Below are 27,101 nucleotides of genomic sequence, written 5' to 3'. Positions count from 1 at the left end.
CATTATTTATCGATTCTAATCGTTAGTTCAGCCTGATTTGTCCTCGCTCGTGCATTTGCACTGAATCGGAACACCAAAGAGAATTCGCTGTTTGGACATGCTGTAGCGTGGACGGAATCCCACCGATTGCAATATGGCAGTTGTCCACTGTCTCATCTTTTCGGCATGCTTCTTTATTCCTTCTTGCTTTTAGTTTACCCATCATGCTTGAAATTACATTCGTGACTTTCCTCCATCGTTCATTCCATCCATTCTCTCTCCCATGAGAAAGGAGAGAGTCTTACGACTACGTCCAAAGAGTTAATCTCCTTTCACCCACAGGGTTTTAGATTTACTTCTTTCTCTCCTCACCTTCAAAGAAAATATTCATTGGTGACTCATTCCGTTAATTAAATTATAATGATTACTCTGTCATCTCATATTCCTATTACATGCAGTGCTTACTAATCCGCTGGTGATGCTATTCTTAACGCAAGATCATAAGATGACAACGAATTCGTCATTGACATTAATATTCGTCAAGCACAAAGATCATTGTGCCGGTAAATTTACATTGTAGGAGAGACTGACCGAGGATAGTTATGAGATACTAAACACACCATTTGTTTGTAGAAGGAATTCATTCGCATAGACATGACTGGGCAACAGAATAAACACTTACCTTCCAGGATATATTGTTTGTTATAATATTTTTCCACATTTTTCTCATGCTAATTATTTTTTCTTTTTTTTTATCGAAACTTTCTTCATTTTTTCGTAATCTTTACTCGTTTTTTCATCGCGCTAAATTATTTTTTTTCCTTTTCTGTGTTCATTTTAAAAATTCATTTTGCAATGAAATCAGTCAACATACCATTTATTAGTGCTTACAAGTACTGAGTTAGATTGTACTCAACATATTCCGGTAAGATGTAGTGGAAGTTCTTCATAATGAGAAAAAACAAATTTGCACTTTTCCTCAGAAATCTTTGGAAAAGTGCAAATTTGTTTTTTTCTCATTCTGAGTTAAATGAATTATAGAGCGGAGCGATTATAGCCATGGGAAAAACGTAAAGGAAAGTTATATGCTTGGGCAGTGGATAAGGAAGAAAAGAGTGTCACATTACATGGACAGGCAAATATGCCGACAGGCAAGTTTCTTTCCTTCGCTAACCGTTTCGGACGCAACGGGTCTGAATCAGTGGATCAAACAAAGGGCTGCCATCCAGGACTGGTGCCGGAGCTGTGACTGGCAAAGGGCATTGCCAGTCACTACTCGCACTCCATCCGACAAACGTTAAAGAAGGTAGGAATTCCTGCCTACCATCTTTGTCGTTTCCTTTGAAGTGCTCACCTGTGAAACTCAGTAATAGGTATTTACAGGAGTCGAGCGGGCTTAAGCAGGTCAACTAGCATATAAATGGTACGGCTTTCCAGTCCCGTAGTTGTCTCGGTAAATGGTCAAGGGTGGCTTGCATTGACCAGAAGACGACATTCAGAGTCTACATCACCCAGCAATAAGGCCCCCGCACTGCCGAAGACTTCGCGAGAGGTCAGAATGTGTTCATCAGCCTTACAAGGCGACTCCTGGTGCCGCTCCTTAAACTAATTAAGTAACTAAGTAAGCCAACTGGACTTTCAACTTTAATTGTATCACAAAGGTGGTTGGTTGATTGGGCGGAAGTTAAAATAGCGAACGTACTTCTTTCACCAAACCTTTACCCACCGTGTTAACCTTGAGGAAAGAGCATACACGGATGGAGCGTTGGCACATTTCCTAGGGTGAGGTCGATCTGCTTTATATAATGGTCCTTCGCTTTATGCAATGCCACTCTGGAAATGTGCCCTAAATTATTAATTATTTACTATGAGGAGACCAAGGCTAAGTAGCAACTACCGTTCACATACAAGGTCTCCACCATTGATCACTGAGCCTAAGCATGAAGATGTTTTAATCACTCCTACAAAGTTCACGCAAATCTACTTTACTTTCATTTATCAAATGATTTTATAAATTAAAGTCAAGTAGATATGAAGTGAATATTCCATCTTATACAGTAATGGTTGATCACAAACCAGTCCTATAGGACATTAAATTAACAGTAATCATAGAATACAACTGCTTAATATTAGTAATTTGATAGAATTATCAAGTTTGACTGTTTATTATTAAAAATTTATGGACATATTTACATTTAAAATCATTTTAAAAGGAAATAAAGAATATATATGCATGGAAAAATTAGAAGTAATAACCATTACCTTATTACTTGGGTTCAATAATTGATGACGGAAACTGTAAATGACAAACTTCGAGTAGATAGGAACCAAGTTTTTTTAATCATGGAATCAATTTACCAACACTGTTGAGTGAAGAGTGATTATAAGATTTTTATTCGCATGATCTATCAGGATACCAAGTCAATTGCAGATTATAATATTAGCTGTATGTGCAATGTGTAAGTGGTACAAGTTTCATTGATTTGACTCCAGTACTGTGTTGACATACGAAACATTATCAGACAAATATGGCAGCAATGATAAATGCCTACGGTTACGCACGGCGTTACCCAAACAAGTTATTAGCCGAGTCATATCATAATTTTATAGAAGGCTCAAAGAGAGTATGATTGGCTCATTCATAAGATGTTTTGAAATGCTTAAAGAGGGGAGATTAACAAAGGAAGGTGAACCAGGAGCTACGGTCACTGCTCTGACGAAAGTAAACATTAACACCGCTGCTTCCGTCGAGAAATAAAATCGTTGATCAACAATGAGAGCACTAGCACAAAGGTTTTAACCGAAAAAGGGCACCTTAGATGAGTTGGCACTCGCCGGGTACCGAGACTGCTCATTCCCGAGCAACAAAGGCCTTCGCGGGTAGGCTTGTCCGCAGTTGAATTTGTTGTTAAAGGAAGAAGAGGAAGTTATCACTGAAGTTGAAATTCAGATCATCATTTTGATCATGAGAGCAAACAGCAAAGCTCTTCGTGGAGATCTCCAGTATCACTAACACTAAATATAGCAGTTACCACCAGGAAAGCATTTACATTGTTATTCTATTGGTGACCTCATTACTGCTATGGTATCACGCGTACCTTTCTCCTTCCTGAACCCAAGCTTATCATCCTCCAAGTCATCATCGGGCCTTCTCTCCATTCTTTTATTGATGGCTTCAAGGAGGGCCATAATTAGTTTCTAAATTTTGCGGCCCACTGTCTCTTAAAACTAAAATTATCGCAGGAACATCGAAATCACGGCCGAACTAACGGCTATTCTCCAAAAAGTTTAAGCATGCTAAACAAGTAAAACTTTATAAGCACAGCTTCTCATTAATCACTGTCAGCCACTTGTAACATTATACCAACTGATGTTTAATGCGCCCAGAACCAAAGAGTTCTGTCGATATGCTCATTATCCGAGTAAAAACGTACATTAGGCGAGTCACAAAACGGTTTCAAAATAGGTTGTGGTTTAATAGATTCTAGTGCTAAGATCATTTGAGCCCTAAAAAATGAAATAAAACCCATAGAAAGACAGATAAATCCAATAAACGACTTCCGACTTTTGGCCTTCTTACAGGAAATATTAGGTAATTTACAGTGAAATGCTTCTTACTTCCTTGGATTCACGCCAGGATATAATAGCTAGCTCATTGTATTAATTTCTAAAATCATAATGTTGTGTACATAATTACACATAATCTCGTGAAGTGAGGTGAATCTAAAAGAGGCAGGAAAACCTAAGAAACAATATTACCTAAGAGCAAAAGGACAAAGGAAGAAAGATTAAATTAGAGTGGGACTTAATTGTTTTGGAAAACTGTACAAAAACGGGCATCAATCCGCTCTCTAAACTTCTCCGTCCTTGAGCATTCCTTTTCATCTGTTCACAACCTCTTCTTCCAATTGTGTTTGATAATATGCCAATTCTTTTTCTTCTTCTTTCTCTTTACATCTGCCTTCAATGTACGCATTTATAAATCTTTCCTTCTCATATTTGATCCAGTCATGACAGTCGAACAGTATTTTCCTGTTCGTTAGATTTGCTTCCCCGCAGACATCTTTATTTTCCGCTTCTTTGTAACACTTCTCCATTTCTCACCCTGTCACGCGACTTTAAGTTCTCTGTTTTTCTCCATAACCACATTTCAAAACTTCGAAGGCACTCCATTGAATGTCCATTAGGGTCAAAATCGCCCCTCCATGTAAGCACACACTCCAATCAAAAGTTTTCCGAATCTTTTTCTTCTCAATTCTTCTGGTATTTCAACCGCTGTAAGCTGTCCTTGAACCTTTTCAGAAGCGAATTTTCCGTGGAATCACCTCCTTTTTATCTCATCTGTACTGATACCATTTGAGTGCACATAGAGTCCATGGCACCACTGTTAAATTCTGCCAACGAAAATAGTTGAACCTAGGCTCACAGGAAGTCAGTTCGCTAGCCATCATACCATCGTGTTCTCTAAAACCCAGAAATGTTTACAAATAACCGAACTCGAAGCGAGAAGTGTAATTTACAGCATCATATTTTGGTTTGTGCTTTTAATGAAGCTAAAGCAAACACAAGCAGCAGTAAAGAAACGTGCGCCTGCTTCATCGTACAATGAAATGGTTTCCAGAGAATTCGTCCGTGGCGATGTCTTTTTTATTTTCAGCCACCATTATAAAGTGATTATTCCTCTTCTAAGATAATAAAGGTTTAGTTATAGTATTAGAACAAAAGGGAGTGAATTGCCGAAGTGGCCCCAGCGATGGACTCGGATGAGTTGACGAGAATGTCAGGCACCGGTAGCACTGAACGGTCTGAAGCAGCAAAGACGTAACGATCCGCGAAGAGAAAGCAAAACTGCGCTCGGTACGGTTTTCTCCTCCACCACAGTATTTTTAACGAAAGCAAGCGCAATGAGACCATTCACATTCATTCATAATGGTTCCCACATGTGAACGGAGACAAATCAAGGGAAACACAAAATTACGAAATTAAAGGATTCCGTTCCGCTTAGACGTGAAACAGACGCGATATCCATTATTTACGTTTGGTAGAAAATCCGCAGTTAAAAGTCCAAAAAAAATAAGAAAAGGATACGCCTTTTAGGCGAATGCACAATGCGAGGTAAACTAAAAGAAATTAAAGTGGATAAAGGGGGTGTTGAGATGAAGAGGGACCTGATGTAAAGAGGGATGATGGATTTTGTGTTTTGTTAGGAGTAATAAAATGTTTGTTTGGTAGTTGTGTCCATCCAAAAACCTACCTTACCCGTTAGATTACCTTAAAAAAAATATATATGTATATTTTTTTCTGTATGTAAATATATATATATATATATATATATATATATATATATATATATATAGCATACAGACGGCCTGTATAACACTTGGAAGGCACAATGGAAAACAAAAAAAGAATAGAATTCACGTAAAAGGAAACTCGCATATCAGAATCTGTTTCAGAAGACCTCAGAGAAGGCCGAAAGTATAAACTTTCTGAAATGTGTGTCCTTTTACGTACTATCTATTTCATTTTTATAGCCGGCACAGGGAAAGGAACTGTCCCTCCTACCCTAATGTGTGAATTTCACACGCCGTCGGGCTTAGTACTGGGTGAACTCTACCATCACCTACCAAACCAACCTTCGGGTTGATTACTGTGTTCATGGTTTATATATATATATATATATATATACACACACACATTCAAACACGAAATCCCTCCATATGGCGAACAAATATTCATTTACATGGAACTAGATACGAGGGTCATCCGGAAAGTAGTACCCGTTCGTGAAATAAAGACACAAAAGTAAATATTAACAAACATAAAAAATTTTATTTGAAAGAGGATACTTTAAACTACTTCTCAACATAATCTCCAAGCAAATTAAGGCATTTGTCATAACGTGTGACAAGTTTCTGTATTCCTGCTGCATAGTCCTTCGCCGCCAGCTCATTGAGATACGCGAGGGACCCATCTTGCACAAATTTTTGCATAATGCAGATGGTGTTTAACAATTTCATGAACAATTGTTCGAGAAACATTGGGAAAATGCTCACAGATGTCATCAATTGTGACGCGCCGATCGTTCCTCACGAATTCGTCAACTGAGCTCACCAGTTGGTCTGTAATGACAGACGGTCTCCCCGAACGCTCATCGTCGTGTGTGTTCCCCCTCCCCATGTTGAAGTTGCGACACCACCGCCGAACAGACGACTCGTCCATTACATTGTCTCCATACACCTCCTTTAATTGGCGATGAATATCACATGGGCGAACGTTTCTTGCATTGAGGAATTTAATCACTGCCCTCACTTCACAACTGGCGGCGTTCTCAATTTTTTTAAACATTGTAAACAATCACAGAAACAACACAGGCAATGCTAGCGTCACGCAACTTGGCTCAGAGAAGGCAGACAAGCCACTGAAGCTATCTGACCTCGTCCAGCGGCTACTCGCGTCGTCAGCACTTCATGCGGCACGAACGGGTACTACTTTCCGGATGACCCTCGTATAAGGAAAAGACATGGGAACAGATATAAAGGACGAACACAGGAAAGATTGTATGTATACATTCATATACATTCAAACACGAAAACTCACAAATAGCGAGCACATATTCACATGGGTATAAATATAGCAAAAAGGGATAGGAACACAAAAAAAGACGAAAAAAGTTTTGTTCACCGGGACTTGTATCACGAATCTTTTGACTTGCCGAGCCGATGCTCTTAACCCCATGAATTATACATGTGTGTGTGTGTATTTATTATTATTAGGTAATCTACCGGTTAAGGTAGGTTTTTGGATAGACACAGCTACCAAATATATATTTTGTGACTCCTAACAAAACACAAAATCCATCATACTACTCTACATCAGGTCCCTCTTCATCTCTGAGTGCTTTTCTCCTCCCTTCATCCCGTCCAACATACCTATCCTGTTCCTTCCCTTTCCTCGTTTGCCTAATATTCTCCCCTCTATCACAGTCTTCAACATCCCACTACCAGTCAATACCCCCTTCATCCACTTTTCCTGCCTCCATAGGATTTCTCCCAATAAACCCCTCTCTTCGCCCACCATACCAAGTACTTCCTCATTTGTTTTCTTCTCTGTCCATTTCACCTTCTCCATTCTTCTCTACACGCACATTTCAAAAGCCTACACTCTACGTCTATCCTCCTGCTTCAATGACCACGTTTCCGCGCCGTACATAGCTACGCTCCATATCCAAGTTTTTACGAGTCTTTTCTTAACATCCTTACTCATCGTCCCTGTCATTAACTCCCTCCTCCTTGTGAAAGCCTCTTTGCCTAGCGCAATTCTTCTCCTTACGTCCCTAATACTTTGACCCTGTTGGTCAAAAACACTGCCGAGATACGTAAACTGTTCTACCTGCTCTAGTTTTTGCCCTCCTATTTTAATGTTTAGCTTAGCCTTTTTCTTTCTATAAAATTGCATAAGCTTTGTTTTATTAATATTGATTTTCATCCCATACCTTTCGCACTGAATTTCCAATTCACTAAGCAATGCTTGAAGCCCCTTGGCTGACTGACAAACTAAAGCTTGGTCATCAGCAAACGTAACTGATTTTACGAATTCCCCGCCCACTTTCAATTCTACCTCCAATTCTTCCCATGCCTCTTTAATTATTTCCTCGAGTCGAACCGGGGAATTTAAATGTGCTTAAGTTAGTCTATTTCCTACGAAGTGGCGATATTGAATAATAAAAAAGGTTTGAAAGGCATACAAAATTTCATTCTCATTTATTTCATACTGGCCGTTGCAGAAAAAAGTTGCATGAAAGCGTTGCAGTTCTAGGCTCGTATATTTAAAAAAATGAAATTATATACTAATGGTAGAACCCAACGGCGTTCGGTTGTACAATGAGCCTACCACATATATCTGATTAAATTATAGTGCATAGCTACTATAAATCTGGAGCTTAATGAATGAGGATCAGGCAAGTCTTTGCCAGTGAACTGATAGCTGCACTACATAGTGTCTTATTTTTTCGTGGAATCGTATTATCAACGATATCGATCCGACGAAGAAGCAAAAAAATCATGAGATTTTCAATAAAGTTGAAAAGCTGAGTAAAATATTAAAATAGTTGGTCAAGAACTACATTAGATTCAACATTTTAGCAATCTTGGAGGTGTTTTGGACAATGATGGTGAAAGTAGCAGGGAAGTAAGTGCAAATTTGCTTTTAACAAAGAGGGTTTTACCAGGAGGGAATTGATGACAGGAATGTTGACTGAGGATATTGAAACTAGACTCGTGCAGACTTTCACGTAAAATTCGGTTTTGCATTGTGTGGAGAAATGTACATTGAGGCAAGATGACAGGCGTAGGTTGCAGGCTTTTGAAATGTGTGTGAGAAGGAGAATAGAAAGGAGAAGTGAACTGAAAGAAAATGAAACGAGGAAGTGCTAGGCACAGTTGTGTGGGAGAGGGGATTGTTGGGAGAAATCCGAAGGAGGTGAGAAAGATGGATGCAGAGCGTTTTCGTTGGCAATGGGATGTTGAAGACAGCGATAGAGGAGAGAACTTCAGGCAAGCGAGTCAGAGGGAGGAAGCAGCTAGGCATGTTGGGCGGAATGAAGGGAGATAAAAAATATGCGCAATCGAAGAACTTAATCCTTAGTGTGGTTTGTCAGGTTGTCTGTTGAGCTGTAGTTGTAAAATGCAGCGAAGTTCAGTCTGCGTCCATACAATATCTGCCTTAAACGGTGGAATACCAATTAATTAAACCAAAAGTCGCTAAGGGTATACTCCGGTAGAGTAATACGAGACGTATTAAATGATAGAGAACTGATATTTTTTAATTTTAATCAAATGAAATATATTCTCTTAAATTCCATCGAATTAGGCACGAGTTTCTTAAATTTCAACCAATTTGACTCATTTTCCTTAAATTTCATCGAATTAGATTCGAGTTCCTGAATATTCGTCCAATTAGAATCGAATTTTTTATGTATTCATTGAACCTGAACTTGGCTACTACATTTGATCAGATCCAGTCGGCGCAGTTTTTCATCATACTTCATTCCAACGCAGCATTTACCTTTCCCTAATTATTTTCGAATCCATTCTTAAAGGTACGGCAGTGGCTTGATTCATAGCGTGCTGTGCAGTCAGCGGCTAGTAGAAAAGCTGCCCTAGTATGTGGAGTATATAAATAATTAATTTTTGCCTATCATACCAAAAAAGGCATTATGTGAAATGTATGACAGGGAAACTGGGGCATGTCGCGAAAAGGTAAAATGTTTACTACGTGCAGCGGGTATCTATGGTGTACTCGAGGAGTCCTTGTGGTAAAACAGGAGAAGGAATAGGTGAGGAATTAATGGGAAATGAAATGTATATCGGTTGAAACACAAAATAGGCAAGTATGAAAGAAGTTTCATTTGCTAGTTGTGTTGAGGTATGTTGAGAGAAGGAATGGGAGTCGAATAGCCAAACAGATACATAAAAGAAAAGTAAAGGTTTATGGGGAGAAAGGACTTGACCGAGGAAACCTAAGGTAAATATGGTCCAAGAGATTCTCCGGACGAGGAATATTAGAAGACTCAGGAAGAGAAGAGAATTCGCGCAACAATAATTTAATGTGACGGAGATGAAAGAAGTGTGTAAAAATTAGGTTGTTTTGGAACAAATTATTGAGGGGGGTAGGTTTTCTGAATGACATAAATTGAGGTTTTACTACTTCACCTACCCTTAAAAGGAAAGGGGAGCAGGATATATAAAGGTATAAATTCATTAATTTCGTCTTGAAATTTTTTAACAGATAGAACTACATGTATTCCAAGTTGAATATTACCATTCTGAATTTAAATTTCTCAAAATCTCATCGAATACTGAATGGTAATCCTCAATAGGTTCTGAGAAGGAAAATATTATCAGATCATCGATATGGAAAAGTTACAAAAAATAGAATTTTTAAGATTGCATTAAAAATTTCATAAAAATATTAAGCGGTTTATTTTCGATGTCACTCGACTTTCGCGAAAAACAATAGTGGCGGAAGAGGGAAAGGAATGTGTGAATTTCACACGCCCCGAGACATCGTTCGGGGTGGCCTCCAACCTCGCAGATCAAAATTAATGTTCTTGTTGTTTGTTGCTGACGATGATAATAAATGAATTATACTAAAATTTTAATCAATCAAAGGCTTACATAAGTAGAAATGAATCATTTTGAAGTTTAAAAAGTTGCAATTCTCCACGCCAATGATAAGCGTACAGCGCGTTGAAGATTCATTAGCATTGCAAACCTTACATAGAAAAGTCAACATGGACAATTGCAATTTACATGATTTAAGTAAATTTAAGAAAAGTGGAATTTTTAAAAAAATTATGATAGATTTGCGTTTCGTAGATTTATAAACTATTCGAGTATTAATAAATGCATTTCGAATTTTTTAAAAACTTTTGACCTTATGAATTCTCGTAGTGAAATCCGAAAATGACTCGGCCTTAACAGCTTCTCAGTTCAGTCAGACAATTTTAAATGAGAAAAGAGGTCAGATCTGGAATAAAAACAAGAATCAGGTCAATATAAAATTACGAGTGTTCTCAATTCAATGAAATGTTTTTTCACAGACTCGCTAATGTATTTGCTTTAAAAAAACGGTTTTCGTATGAACTTCGAAACAAACAATAGGGTAAACAAATTTTATCATCGGCTGACAAAAAACCTGATGGAGCCAAAATCTGGTCTTGAAATTGATTGAAGAATGAGCAATTCATCATCATCACCTAAGATGAAAACCATTAATGAATTGATGAACAGATTTGATGAATAAAATGATTGATAACTCTAAAAAAAAGGTTAGCTGAATAGTAAATGAATAAGAGAGCTGAAACGAGCTTCGAGTTGAAAATAGCTTTTTTTACTGCTGATATGATGATAAACTAATGCTAGATTTGTATGTATCTCGTAAAATAGTAATCATATCAAAATTCTACGATCCCTGTAATCATTAAAAACAATTATCAATTATTTTCCCATTTGTATGGCTGTGAACGTCTGGGAAGGCGTCCATAATTTGAATCCCAGCAAGTCATCTTCAGAATATTAAAAATTATAGCACAATAGGCGTCGTAATGGCGTCTATGGATTCATTATTTTGACTAGGTTACATGGAATGCCTCTCTCGACATTGTCGCAGCCACAGTTAAACGTCACTGTTGCATCACATCGCGCGACAAGTGTTCCCGCCCGAAGGTCGACCGGGAGTAGGCATGACGAACTGACTCATGGCGGATAATGCCTACCATCTACTCAGCAGAAGCAAGCACTCATTCGGATAATGCTTAGGGCTCTCAAGTGTTGTGATGACGCATTCCGGGTATTAAGACAAAATGTCTCTTCATATATTGAACAAATACGGGAAACCTTTATTTGTTTTATGTACACGTTCCTATGAAATTGGCACGAAAAATGTAGCGGAAGTACCGCCATAAGCGCGTTCATCTTTTTGAATGAAATTAGTACAATTCTCTCTCACGAAATCAATAGAGTTTATCCGAAAAAGGAAACTTATTTTCAAATAATACTACGGAAGTGCGCACTTGAACAAAGTGAAAAAAATCCGCTAATACGGCTGAATGGATTACCAGCGATTGGAGAAACAATAGGGAGAAAAGAAGTATGATAGAGCAAGGGAATGAACCTTTCCATCAAAATAGTATATCGGCAAATAGAACTCCCTTGAGCATAAGAAAAAGGGGTAATGAAGGAAGGGATAATGAAAAATCTTTAAATGACCTTTAATGTCATACAACTGTGCCGCAGAAGAAAAGAAGGACACGAAACGATGGAAATATTCTGGTACAGAGCTTTGAAAACAAAATGGCTATTCCGAGACGGTTGATGAATTGCTTGGAAGAATGAGTGAGGAATCTATAGACATACGTGGACGAGAATTAGAAGAACGCTAATGGGCAATATCTAGGGCACTAGATTGAGTGCATTAGAGAATGAGGGCCATGATGAAGGAAACAGAATAGGGGATAACTGCGTAAGAAGGCAAGGAGCAAGTGATGAAGGACATTCTCCATCCGGGGGATCATGAAGGTATGAAGAGATCGGAAGGAGACGAAGGAAATCTTCGAGGGTAGCCAGGAGCTTATCCACGAATTGAAAAAAAGTCGAAAATTAAGTTTATCCTTTAAGAAGAAGGTTGGAAACGTATCAAGGAAAAATTTACAATGCATATTAGCGGATGACTTCGCTAAAAGTTAAAGTCGCGGCATCTCCGGCACTTATTTGAAATTTTCAAAGGAAAAACGCACTTAGAAAGCCCTCTTTAGATAATAAAAGACTCGAGTACATATTCAAGAATCGATGAATGACAATATGGATTCGAATTAATGACATTACATTTTTCTTGAAAAAATAGCTACCTGACATTTCAAATATCGTGTATTTATTTTTTGTATGTTTTCTACACTTAGTTTGTCGTGCCGTAGTCATCCAACTTTTTTAAATCATCGCCTAGGGTGACATAACTTTTTTTTAACTTTAACTTGAACAAGTTTTTCCAAAAATGTAATATTTACCCAAGAATTTATAATTATATTAATTAAATTAAATTGATAGTACAGGATTTATATTGAAGAATTTATATTGAATAACTTGAAGGAAAAAAAATTTAACTTAAATATTACTTGCATCCAGCGAAAAAGAAAAAAAAAAGTTGGCATCCAACACCTGTGGATTCTGATATAATTTCAAACTAATAAAAAATAAAAAGAATTACAAAACCACAATAATTCACATACTTAACGGAATGGCTCAGCGCTAGAGAGCAATAACCCAATTTTACCCTCAAACTCAAGCCACTCTTGGCTTACCCCTACTGTAGGATCCATTTAATATTGATCTCTAATTAAAAACTGAAATGAAAAAGGTTTATATACCATCGGGTAAAAACATTTTGGTTCGAAATATTATGTGAAAAAATAGTTCACCACGGTTGACTCCTTACGTTTATTTTCGCTGTCCCAAGACTTCAGTCTTATCAGTTTTAAGACGAAATTCTTATTGATCTCGAACAGTGCAAAGGAGATGACGTCATATTCCTGCGTACTACTGCCATAATAGTTATTCATTTTCTTGCCCACTTAATCCCTTCAGTTCCCTCTTCATTTCTACAAGAGTTTTAAGGCTCACCCGACGGATCCTTAGAAGCGCTCTCATAAAATACTTACTAAGAGTTAATCCATATGAATCAGGAGCCACTTTGTAAAAATTCACAAAATTAAACATAACTAACTGATCTTGAGAAACTTCCATCAACTGTCCGTAAATACTTACAATATTTGGCAAAAATTCAATTAATTATGGCGAACTAGTAGTAAGCATTCTACGTCCAAGTGGATGAAACCATAATATGTTCTAATTCAATTATACACTAATAACAAAGCTTTCTCAGGCTTCGAAGAAAACACTCCTCCATCATTCTATTTCTTTTAGATAATAAGAAATTACGGAATAACTTTTTAAAGAATGGTCAATGATTGCTCCCTTTATTATGACCTTGATTAATACACTGCTAAAGCCTGGGGAGAAATCATTTATGCAACGAAATCTTAGGTTTGAGGCTTTTTTTGCACTCCACATACGAGCCCATGTAAATAGATTCGATTTATCAGCTCGTCGGCCTGTACGTATGATTGCAGAAAATCTTTAAAACAGGGGTTTGGGTGGGCGTTTGAGGAAGAAGGGATCGGGACTCGAGACTAAGGTTTCCCTGAGAGGGCGAAGCTCAGTAAATACAGCTTTAGAAGTTTCGGAACCATAGGTGTTAAGTAATCATCCCCTGTGGAGGAAGGCACCTCGTGAATATCGGAAATGCCAGATGCTGGTAAGGACAACTTCGACATTTGCCAGACCCGAAATCAAGATCATACCAATAAAATTTGGTTGTTTGTTGGAATTTTGCTTTTTTTGTACATTCGCAGGGGGAAAAAATATGATCATCGATAGTTATTAGGCACTTCACTTCCCCAATGAATGTAAAAAAAACATGTTTAAAGCGTTTCATAGTGGGTAGATTTAAGGTATCCTACCTAACAACGAAAGGACCCCGGTTTCAAGCGTAGACCGTGTTAATTTATGGGCAATCAGAAGGACGTCCCGGGAAACTACAGGCGCCGCAGGTACCTACCGCCGTAATTACCCCTTCCACCCGCCCGTATCCTCAATGAGTGATGTAACACCCCAAATGGCTTCAAAACCAATGGAGCAGCAGCAATGAGCTCAAATGTCATTACTAAAAACAAATGAAACGTTTGCATTTATTGCTAACAGAACACCCGCGGCTGCTTTTAAATAAATCAATAAGTTTCGATAAGGGGACGATTTTTATTTCATTTTTTTCATTTTTTCGAAGTGAAACGTATCATATACGTAACCCTATGCAGAATTTATATCCCTGACAGTTTGAAATTCAGTTTCATGCGCATTGAATTTCCACAAACGAAAGTTTTTTCTCAATTAGAAACCATTTCTGTCCAGCTTAAACCCTATGCTAAACGCATTCCCTCATTGACTAAGACACTAACTACCCTGAAATTCCACACTACAATGCCATTATTCAATTTATCTAGCTCGATATTTTCTCCACCTGCCTCGATTCCCCAAAATCCTACTCCCCCCCCCCCTATTAAAGTCTTCAGCAGGCCATGGCCCGTTCAATATTAAATGCATCCACTTTATCCTGCCTTCTTCAATTACATCAAAACAGCCTTATCTCTTCTACCACCATCCGTAGAACTTCTTCCTTTCTTACTATTACAGACTTATTCAAAGTTCGTTTGGTCACGTTAAGAGCATTAGCTAAAAATTACATTCCCTAACGCCAAGGTGATAACGATTCTTACGTACTTAGGGCACATTCTCCAAATATTTCAACAGAAAAAGGAAAACATGCAAATGCAAAGTTGAAGCAGATGCTATTTGAGAATATGTGGTTTTTAAGACCGTAGTATCTTGGCACTGATATGTATACGATATTATATGTATCCCATACTCATCCACACACCTTACTCCCACTATATGTTGTTCCATCCATTGCGAATGCTTTTCATTTGCCGATAAATTTCACCCGCCTGTGGTTTCCTACAGAAAAAAATTGATATTTTTAAAAAAATTATACCACTTGGTTGGACCGGAGGGTGTCCAGAGACGTTATTCAGAATTGAATCTGAGCCCACTGATCGAAAAACCCCGAGCTCTACCCACTGGACTACCTTGCTCCACGCCCTGTTGGCACATCAAGAAATCGCTATGACCATTTTATATTAGATAAATTGAGGTAGGAGGAAGAGCCAATCGGAACAATACTAGAAAACGTAGGTAGAGAAAATATTGAGAGGCAGTGGAATGCTAGAGGTCACTATAAAAGGGAGTATACTATGTAAGCGAGGAAGAGAAAGAAAGAAAATTGGGTCATTTAGCTGGCACGAAGGCTATAGAAAGCGAGTGGACCCGAAGAACAAAATGATGTTAGGAAAACAAGACTAAGTTCACGCGATATTTAGTGCATAATAGTTGCTAGGTACCGTAAACATTGAAACTTGATCACGTAGATTACCTTTGATGACGAACAAAAGCGCCAACCAACGTTTACTTGTCGAGAGATAAGGTCTGTCTCCGACGAAACCTGCCACAACAAGCATAGCCGTACCCTTTCCTCTAATTCATATCCGTTTAAGCACGATAAAACTCATTCCAGTTCGCACAAATGAAAATAAAAGAGTAACAAGGTATACCTTGAGAAAAATAATATGACGACCTTTAAATTTTTTCCGCCCTGTTCAAGAATTTGGATTTTTTGAGCTTGATTTCTACACAGGTCCTGTATCATGAATAAAGTCATATTGGCTCAAGGTTAGGTTAAATGTTTTCCCGTGGCCTTCCTCAACACTTCACTTAACGAGACCTGTGACTTCAAGAGTTGTCTGGCCCCAATAGGGCCAGACAACTTTGCAGTCGGCAATATCACTCGGCGTGCTGACAGCTAAGTTTCACGAATCTATCGACTGTTTCGGCAACTCAGTCGAGAAAACATCGCGGCACCCCAGGCCCAATTTTCAATAAGCCATTAAATAAATAAATATATCGCGGAGTTCGACTCGAAGAGACGGAAATTGGTGAAATTTATCAAATGATTCCCTCCTCATTTTCACCCATGTCGCGTTGCGAACAGAATTATGAGTATCTTGGTGGCTCATTTTACGTATAATTCAAGGAAAAAATTATTATTTAAAGCGCTGGCTATAAAACTAAAACATAAGGGATGGAAACATAACCTTCAGTTTTTGATTAACCTATTTTTCTCTCGTAGCCTAACAGCAGGGCAGGATTTGTAAATTGATTTGATTCGTCGTTTCATCTTTCAATTTAAAAGAGGTAAATGCAAATGGAACCATTTAAATTTGAACATCACTAGCTAGCGATCGCTACTAAAAATCAATATTCATTGCCTAGGTAAGCGTGAAAAAAACATACCTTAGAACCTTAGGAGGATGATACCAGGTATTTCTGTCTCTTTTATTTGGAACTTACTTACTTTTATTTGGAGTACTTCTCTCAGATTTGACTCATTCTTACACTAAAGAAGTCTATTATAATACGATTTGTATGTCGTCACGTATTCCTCAAACTTGATGCGTTTCCGTTCTACATGATGGAAACATAGTGTCGGCACCTTAAATGCTTTTTTGGTTTTCTTGATTCTGTTTTTCTTATTGTTATTATCCTCGCAAGCGAACTAATGCTTAAAGAAACATAGAAGCTTAAAAAGAAGGAGTTAGACAAGGATGCACTCTTTCACCAGCACTACTCAACATACGCTTTTGGAAGTGACAGTCAAAGAAGCTCAAAGAGTGAACATCAAAGCAATTAATTTGAATAAAGAGGAAATTATCAAGTTCACAGATTAAATTGCAGTTATTGCATACGACCGAGAAGACACGAAGGTATCTTCGAGTGCAATGGATCAAGTAATTCAAGGACACAATATGCAGATCGATAGGAAAAAGCTAAAAATCCTAGCATGAGGAAAGGACAATTCCACCACCCCAAGTTGTAGTATCCCAAGGTTGATTTTAAAGGCAAAGTTAGAACTCACCTAGTTCTAGACCCAACGGCGTGTGAAATTCACACATCGGACTCACACTCTCCCTGTGTCCCATATGGTTAACCTGGAGGATCTGTTACGCGAACAATCTTACAGATTGGTTGAAGCTGAGGGTAACGATAAGCGTCCCCGGGAATCGAACCCGAGCCCTTCGGTCGGTATGACAACAGCAAACCCAATGAACTACCACGAACCACGTTACTGCAGTGAGTGAGTAACTGCAACAGGAAGCATCATTTATTTACCTCGAAATTGGCATAAAATGGGTTGGAAGAGGGTTGACGGGCATCAAGCGATGAATAGTTCAATCACAGTTGGATATTACAATGAAGAGGCAACTACTAAGCTAAAAGAAGATACAGCCAGCAACAAGTAAAATTGGTGGAAAGCGTCGTGTGGGGTGTGGCCCTCAAAGAATAAGCAACATGGACCATTGGGACATTAGACTAGAGAAGAATTATGCCTCTTATGCCTGCTTCTAGAGGCGATTGGTGGAAATCAAACGGGCATGAAATAGGAGAAACGTGGGTGTCTACAGAAGAAAACAGGAGGAAAAATGGAATTCAAATAAGGAAAAGAAGCAAATACGCACCATATGAATTGGAAATACTAGTGGAACAATATGGATTTTCAGTAAAATGAAAGAAAATGGGTTGGGGAGGAGTTTTAAACTTGCATTGATACAATTTTGAACATTCTCCTCTCAGAAAAGGAACAGAGAATAAATTTGGTGCTTTCCCGGCGTATCTGCTTGATGAAGTTTTCTCTGATTTTCCACCGAATCAGGAGTTCCATGTTGGCCCACATGGAACTCCTGACCCGGTGGTGACCCGAGAAAACTTCATCAAGAAAATAATTCCACTAAAAATGCCTTCAACGATCGTTATATACGTACATGTCAGTTACAGAAGGTCCGCAAAGAATATAATACAACAAAGACAAAATTAATGGCCTTCCACAGATAAATCAAGTGGAAACAACTATATTGTCATTGAAAATAAAATGATATCCAAAGTTAGTCACTAATTATATGAAAAAAAAGCATCAGATATAAACACCAAAACCTCACAGTAATAAACCCGAAAGGTTAATTTGGCAGGCGAGAATGGAGGTCACATATTACGAAACCCAAGAGCGTGTGAAATTAATACATCAGAGCTGGAGGAATCAATTTACTTCCCTGGGCCACATATGTATTCCTAGTAAAATCTGGTAAGGGAAATTTTACAGTTTAGATGACGGACAGAGTAATAACTACATTTGTAAAATTTGTTATGATGAACTTAGTAGCGTATCCAAAATGTTACAGCAGCTGGGCTGGGAATCACTGACGGAGCGAAGGTGAAATTACATATTGAAGCTCTTGCAACAAATTGGAAGGTCTCTTTAGCAGTGATGTTGGAATGTATTATAACCCCCATCGCACTATGGTAGGTGAAATCATGCTAATAAAATTAGAGAAATTAAGTGTAAAACAGATAGATTTAAGATGTCATTTTTTCCACGAACAATAGGGGATCATAATAGCATTGTTCGACCACGGTAGGGTCATGCTCAGGTAAAACAATTCTGGTGTGTATTCACCCCCTGCCACACGCCCTGGCTTGAAGGGATAAATAAATAAAATAAAATATATAGTTAATTTCATCAATGACGTAAGAGAAGAAAGTGAACATTTAAAACGATGAAGGAAGTGAAAAGAGCTGGAATGATACCCACACACGAGAAAGACCAAGGGACAATAAATAAGATCTGGAGAAAAGAAAGCCACTCGATGGAATTAGATAATTAGCACAGAATTGTTCATAATTGAGAACGGATGTCAAATAATCTCTTAATTGAAATATGTTGAACTGATATTTCTAAACAGAACATAGGTCAAAATGATACTTCTCCCGAGTCTTTTAGTACTGCTCTAAAAATTTCAACCGAAAACTTGGCGTGTGGCCCGAAGTTCGTTAGCGGTTGCCTCATTTGCATCTCGTAGAAATACCGTTCGACGAGGGAACCGTGGAACGCCTACCAAAAATATTCGACATCCTTCCGCCAAACAAGAGATCGACGAACCGAAAACATTCAATCGCCGACGTTAAATTGTGGGAGCTCGTGGAAACGGACGCGAAACCGACTCGTTACCTAGAAACTGTCCTCCGACGTGAGAGCGAAGCGTATCATCATCACTTGACGAACCGCCTCCCCCCCCCCCCCCAATCCTCACTGCATATGAGCGAATCCTTTTTAGTGCATCCAGGAGAACCACACCGCGAACAGAGCGCAGTTTTCACAGAGAAGAACGAGATTCCGCGGCCCTTCCGGCGACCCGGAAGCCCCCAGGAACGCGATGGTGGCGCTTTTAAATCCCCACAGTCCCCAAGACACCGGCATCGAGTCCGTGTACCCACTTACCTTGAAGCGAGCCGTGGTCTAGTTTCCTTCGCCCGGCCGATACCGTATCTCTTTCTTCCTCTCAACAACACTCTCTCGACTCCCACCCACCCCTCACTTCTTCACTCCGTCCTTCTCCTAATCCCATTTGAGAGCGAAGGCTTGGGAGAGGCGAAGAGGAGTGTATAAAAAAAGCCAAACTCAAGAGAAGAAAGGTACACACACACACACATGTGCGCACTCACAAACGGTCAAGAGGCAGTCGAAGGGGAAGGAGGGCAACTTCTCAGAGTCAAGTTTCGACTCTGAGCGAATCGAAAGGTGCGCAGATCTTGGTTCAATGTTTTTTTATTCCACCTCACCCCACCAATCCACCGATCGAGTGCACATCTCAAGAAGCCGTCGGGGGAAGACGAGGGTCACCCGGGCGGGGACCGAACGGGGAACAGTCGGAAGGAGTCGAGGGTCAAGCGAGTTGGTTGTCGACTCAAACTCCGCGACCGCTCGCGAAAGTGACGGACGATGGGGAGAAGAGATCTCCGTTCGGAAGAGAATGCCACACGCGACTGAGTGAGGCGGATTCTTTTTTCGTCTTCTGCCGCGCTATCCTCCTCTGCCGCGCTGGTAGGGGGTAAGCGGGAGGGGGAACGGGGGTGGAGGGCCGAGAAAGAGGATAGGAGCGATCCCACACACGCCGACCACAGACACGTAAAAGCGCGGATGAATGAAAAAAAGAAGGTAAACAAATATAACGGAAAAATACTTTCTCCCTTCCTCCCTCTCTCGCTCCATCGGAAAAGTTACGTTTCGCTCAGCACTATTAACCTCCTCCCTCCCTCCTCCTCTCCGCCTCGGCAGCCACGGGCACCCAGAGGCGCCCTTTCTCTCCATCCCGAAAGCGTTGTCCGACACTAACTACGTGACGTTCGTATGTGCGTGTGTGTGAGAGAGAGAGGTGTTGTTGCCTCAACCCTTCCGCGCCTTCGCTCGCTTCCTCCATCGTCCTCTTGAATGCCACCTCCCGCCGTGTCGAGTGGGACGGGATTGTGAGACGAGGGAACGGGATGAATATGTATTCATGTTTTTCCCGACCTGTTTTACACAGTGAATCGGCAATTCTTTTTCCGGTCTCAAACATGGACCGGAGGGCATCGGAAATGAATTTCTGATTCGAATCGATTTTTTCGGCGTCCATATATGGAAAGCCAACATTGATACACGTGATTATATCACCTCGTCAAAATGTAGCACTAGGCGAAAACTCGGAGTGAATTAAAATCGTCGTTATTTCGTGGAATTACAAATTGAGAAGTCACGTTTGCAAATCGAGAAGTCACAAGGACTAGAAAAGGGCACCAACCGGATTTGTGATGCTATGGAAAATTTGGTGATTATACTCCATATAAATTTCTACGTAGTCAACGACAAATTTTCCCCCAGCCATTCTGATGGGTTTGACACTCCGTTCTTCAGGTTCAACGGTGGTCAACCGGTAGTCAGGGAGAACATTTTGTTGGCCCTAGGATAAATTTTAGATAAGGACCAACAACTAACGCCAACAATGTTTCTTACAACAAAACAACCTTTAATAAATTCTCTACTAGGAAACCAGCTATTTATACTTTCACGTAGATAAAATTGAACTTTTATTACCTTTATTTCATATATATATATATATATATATATATATATATATATATATATATATTTCAAAATTATTCTAGTTAGCGGTCCGCGGGTTCAAAATTGCAAGTTTGGTGTGCCATGAGTTTCGAATGGTTGGTAATCGCTGAAATTGTGAACAAACCCTTGACTTCACCACCTTCACTCATCTCATCTGATCATTATACATATTCTTTCTTCTTCATGACGTACGTTAGCACTAGGCGCACTCACCACGAGAATGAATACGAAAAACAGTGCCTCTATAGGTGTTTTAGAAAGCGAAACCAGCTGGACGGGTTATTGCGTAATAAAAGATGTGTGGAAGGAACAAAATGTTTAGTTTGATAGTAGCAATACTGTCCTCCCACAAAATTATGACCGAGTCCATCAACTTAATATTACCTCATTTATTAAACATTAACAATAAAAGATGAGGGTGTTGTAGTCCCACAATGGTTAGGAATACTGACTGAATGGTCTATGTTTGATTCTGAGTTGCGTCTACGGATACTCTCTGCTTCACCCTGCTGTGACGAAATGATTTTTGGGGTACCTACTAGATCTTCCTGGAAAATAACAGCTGGCATCGCGAAAGAACTGTCCCCCTACTACTATGATACGTGAATTTTACACGCCATTGGTTTCTATGTTAATTGAGCACTACATATCAAGCAAATATTTTTTTAAATATATGATGGTAAGGACAAATGAGAAAATAGAGAGATAATATGAATGGTAGAAAGATATTTCAACATGAAAAAACAGTATTTTACACCAAAAGCTTTAGCGCTGAATTAAGGGGTAAATTATTACTCTTATACAGGTTTTTCGTGCAGCAATACCCAACATGGGGACGAAATATGGACTAAAGAGAAGGTAGAATGGAGGAGACTGAAAGTCTGCGCAGTCCAATATTAGCGACGAATGTTGGTAATAACTTGGGTAGACAGAATCACAAGAAAGGATGTTTTTGAAAGGGTGGAGGATGTGGGGACGTTGGGGAAGAATATTGTGAAATATACTAGAGAAAGAGTTATTGGTGCATGTGCGTGAGAATAAAGGCCTCGTAGAAATATGTTGATGTTTATAAATTTATTCTTATGAGGTATTAGCCACTGGTGTGAGGAAGCAGGCACAAAATTTGGCGTGCACTACGGTCGAGGAACAAAATTAACAATACCTCTACGTAACAAATATTACCAACATAAAAGGGGTATACCACGGCAAAAAGGAATTCAAACCATCAGAACATCACATTAATATATTCGGTTGACAACATTTTTCAGAACTTATTCTTACTTGAAGAAGAAACCTCTGCCACATTTTGTGCAACCATAGTGCATGCAGTCTATCAATGTAGGGTTAAGTTGGGCAAGGGCTGTGAAGAACAAAAATACGTACCACATTTTGCGTACGAAAGTTTCCCCCTGCCTGTCATTTTTATTTGCCAAATACAGATTTTCCCAGAATAATCATCAACATCCCTTGAGTTGAAAATTCCCTTAGTTTTCCTGGTTTTCACAGGTGGCGGATACCCTGAGTTTTGTACTCCCTACACTCAAGGATTCCATAATAGATGCCCAATAATACTAACCGAGAAGGGCACCATCCAATACCGCCAAACCCTGATTGAGGGGAAATTTGGCTGAAATACGGTTGGTCACGCAATAGAAAAATATTAATTTTTTGCCTGGTAAATGCACGCACACTTACACGGCTTCGGTGGCATAATTAAGAAAAATATAAATTATATTCCAATTTTGCAACTATTCCAATTGCAAATATATTTCCAGTGATATATTGCAAAACAGTACACTAATCCCATGTTGTCTAGTGGTTAGGATATCTGGCTTTCACCCAGAAGGCCCGGGTTCGATTCCCGGCATGGGAACATTTTTTTGCTATAAGATTTCCGCTTTGAAATAAGTTATTCCATCAGTATCCCAGGTTAAACTTGCCAATAAGATATTAGCTTTAGTTCTAGGAGCAAAGCCCCTCAAAGTGTTATTTTTACAGCCACAAATTCCTTGCATTTGCATTCCTTCACACATCTGTATTGTGTGTGTAAGGTTATCGTAACTTTTGTTTTAGTCCAAGTTGTTGCCTTACATAGATCCCCATATTTTCTCCTGCCTTGAGATTGACCCTAATATTACACCGACAATGCAAGTCCCAAATTTAATAAAGAAAGATTATGAAACTGTCTGGTCATGGTAAAAACCGTGTTACCACACCAAAAACTGTGATTGACGCTTCACATTGAAATTTTTAAGCATTCTAGAGTGAAGTATAACACATTCAAGTGTTCCGAACAATGACGTTGAAATGCGTAGGTGATTTGCATTTTCTTCATGCTAATATGCTCCCATTTTAAATGTTTTTATTGGAGTGTTTACTATTTTTTTCTGGCTAGAAACCAAAGCTCTGTATGGCGTTAAAAGAGAATTAAATGTATTGGATTGGGCCAAGTGCGTTAATCATGGAAACATGATTTCTGACACGAGAAACCTACAGACGCGGAAAATTGTTAGCATCAAAAAGAAAATGCCACTGAAACACGCTCTAAATGGGAACATCTAGAGTTGCACACGGAGAGTGAGAGAGTAAATTCTTTCTGAATTCGGATACAAGAAAATTATTAAAACCTATAGAGCTATCTGCGGATTATTGCACCCATGAACAGAGAAACAGTCCATGAAATTGTAATATTTAAATACTTCGTCCTGTCTCCTTTTCTCTCTCATTTTTCCTACCCCCATCTACCATCAACCTTTATATTCTTTTTAACCTCTCAAAACAGATAGGTTTATTTTATATTATCTAAAATGTGCCACATAATATGTCTAAATCTTCTGAATATTTTTTTATACTTTAGGCATATTTTATACTTCTCCAGCTCTGTTTAGAATTTCGTCAATAGTTATTTGATTTCCAAGTTCTTTTCTCTGCTGTTTACACCATCCATGTCCAGCTTCCAAGATAGGAACTTAAAAGCTAGTGATATGACGGTATATCAACCAGGTCGACATTTATTTATTTCCCTGATCAGACGATCGGAAAATGAACCCTCATATATCGATTCACAAAATGAACGATTTAGTTGATATTCGATATGAACGATACATTCCATAAAAGATACGTGAGAAATAGTGCTAATATATGTCCAGTAACAATCACTTTGATGATATATATGTATATTCAATACTTCCGATATACTTCTCATATCGAAGGCCGATATAGCGAAATAAATTCGCACAGCACTGCGTAAACCCACAAAAGTCCCCCGAAGGTAGTAGATATGTCTCAAAAACTTGCTTGGGCGTATCAAACCGCTGCAAAAATCTACAATCCACAGTGAAATTCACTTTTAGGGTGCTATGAGGCGTATTTTGAGGACGGAGCGGATTTGGCGCCATGCCTGATGGTGAGAACTCTGAAAAAAGTAGAGGTAAATACCGAGCGTCTAATAAAAAACAGGATTTTGTGGCGGCATATGCTGCTGAGCACTGATACTCTACGTGTTCACCCAAGTAGAAGGTCTATAGTGCAAGATATAACGCATACTCTGTAATAAATACCACACGTGCTGGAACGAACAGCCTCTCCGCGTATATGACGTCCACAGTGATGCATGATTATTTGAATAAAGTTGGAATCGCGCTTGAATCCCGAGATGTTTGGTCTACGGGCCCGAAAACCAGGCTCTTTTTTGTTAATGACACAAACTAGCATTAAAATCAATTATTTTCAAACTTTCTCAAAAGCCCTTTAACGCAGGAAGATGATATAGTATTAAACGTATTTCGAAGAACCATTTTCTACGTACGTTATCTCAAATTCGTGTTTATACGAGTAAAACTTTTAAGCTCTACATTAGGGTTTTCGTAGCAGATGCCCATACTATCCCTCCCAAATTGCCGTTTCTTCGGAAAATCATCGATTTTCCAAACAAACGGCAATGCATCTGCAATGCGAGTGGCGTAGAGGCGACTGACCTCCTCCCTCCTTGGAAGGCTTTCCCCAGCGAAAACTCGTCCAACCTGTATTCGAGGTTCCTGCTCTCACCTCAAATTATTTACCCAGTATTATCGTCCCCGGTGGCGAAGCGTCCTCACCTGCTAATCCAAAGTTCGCGGGTTCGATTCTCGCCTAGGTGAGTTTTCCTCCCCCAATGGTTTGAGTGTTTGTTATTGTCCTCGACGTTGATTCAATTTAATAACCGGATATTTAAGCAACGAAATGCCTTGATTGAAGTAATAATATGACGTTGCAATACAGAGTGTGTGTATGAGGTACCACGAGTATACCGACACGACCGCGAAGGACTCAATTTTTTCTTGGGAGAACAAGATCCGTTGCCAGTTGTAGAGAGGAACAATCACTGGGTTTGTGGGGAAAGGAAAAATCACATCCATGGAAATCGCATAAGTTACACCAATATGCTCTTGCCAGTCCCGACAGCGACCGGGTGAAAATTCTCACGATTGATATTAGAATGGATTACAGTTACTCCAAAGAATATGTCTAGACAAAGTTCGACTTGCTCAGACCCACTCCAAAAATTCGACTTTCGATCGGTAAATCGGGTTTACCGAACTACCGCTCACCGAGACGGAGAGGCATTGTGGACTGCCGAAGGTGCCATTCGTCCACCAGGCATTGAGGCTGTCGGTATCACCCAGCGAAAATCGAGAGATCGGCTAAGTCCTATGGGACGCGAGGCGAAAGCTCTCCTCGCCTCGCGAGTGAGTGAGAGAGTGGGAGGCCGATTGGCAGGCGTCCAGCTTCTCGGGGGAGCATACTACGGCGAGCGGCATAATCCATCTTCCCCCGGAGTCTTTGGAGGGATTGCGAAAGTCGGAATTGCACGCCGTGACTGGAGTGGCAAGGCGTTTCGTCCGGAGCACCATTGCATTGCGGTATGGTGAAACGGTGACGCCACTGCCCACCCAGACCCACCATAAGGAAACGTTTGATTGTTTCAGAGATGCATATCAAAAGATTGGTGCACATTTTTCTTCAAGGCTCGGCCAACGATGGAATGAATAAGGAAACACCCCCGGATGATTCACGGTTGAAACTTGAATAAATTGTGGGCAAAGAAACAGCTACGAGCGATATTCAGATATTTATGTCTTTTATTTTCGAACTGCTTCGTAGAAACAAAACAATTCTTAATATTTTTCCAGGACTTTTACTGCAACACAACATTTTTACCGACCGTTTTACACATTTGGCTATCATCGTCAAAGGACAAAAATACTCGGGTGCTCTCGCAAAATTACCAAGAAGTGTTTTGTTTTTATAATATGGAATGATTCCACAAAATAAAGTCTGATTCCTTTCGATGGTTTCTGCCTTAACTTTGTGGAAGTTCATGGAATGAAGAACACAATGTGTTTTCCACTGTTCTTTATTTAAATAGTATTACCAAAATTAAGAACAGTGGAAAAATACACTGTGTTCTTCATTCCATGTCCTCATTCCTTCATTTATATTCGAGTGAATTAATCATGCAATAACGAATTCAGGTAAGTGTACGTATCATTCTCTAGGGGGCATGGTAGTATAGCTGATGAAGTTTAATTGTAGGAGGATACTGACAGCCTTACTCAAACTGTGTGACATTTTGGCTGGCTTGCCTGTGAAATCATAAGCGGCACGGAAACTTCCCCGCAGTATGAGTGATTTTCGCACGTCTCATGGTGCCGTTATTATTAAGTAAGCTCTACTACCCACACCTATCAAATCAATCTTGAGGCTGCTTACTGAGATTTTTTATCGTCAACTTTTAGGTAAATTCTGCAGGATGGCAACTGTATTTTTCAATATTTTTAATTATATTGCTTCCTTACATGTTGGGTGCAGATAGCTCCAGTTTGTACTAATGACATGAGCGCAGTGAGAAATTTACCTCAAAA

At 39.4% G+C, this 27,101-nt stretch overlaps 1 protein-coding gene and 1 non-coding gene across 4 annotated transcripts in view; one reads left to right on the top strand and one right to left on the bottom strand.

The window, feature by feature from the left end:
- The window catches only part of DAT (Sodium-dependent dopamine transporter), a 208,858-nt gene that overhangs the window by 156,324 nt on the left and 25,433 nt on the right, over positions 1-27,101 (bottom strand). The window contains exon 1 of one of the 3 annotated variants that reach the window (XM_071590853.1): positions 19,537-20,055. The exons of the other annotated variants lie outside the window; for them this stretch is intronic. The gene's annotated coding sequence lies outside the window, so the exon portion shown is untranslated. Of the gene's footprint in view, positions 1-19,536; positions 20,056-27,101 lie in introns of those variants that run through there. 3 annotated transcript variants of the gene reach the window in all.
- Positions 23,000-23,071, top strand: TRNAE-UUC (transfer RNA glutamic acid (anticodon UUC)). Its single transcript has one exon. It is a non-coding gene; the product is annotated as a tRNA-Glu (tRNA).

This window comes from Hetaerina americana, unplaced genomic scaffold (genome assembly GCF_022747635.1).
Source record: "Hetaerina americana unplaced genomic scaffold, ioHetAmer1.1.p SCAF_4, whole genome shotgun sequence".
NCBI lineage: Eukaryota > Metazoa > Arthropoda > Insecta > Odonata > Calopterygidae > Hetaerina > Hetaerina americana.
Note: the sequence above shows the minus strand (reverse complement) of the source record. Positions and strands in the feature narration are given on the sequence as shown.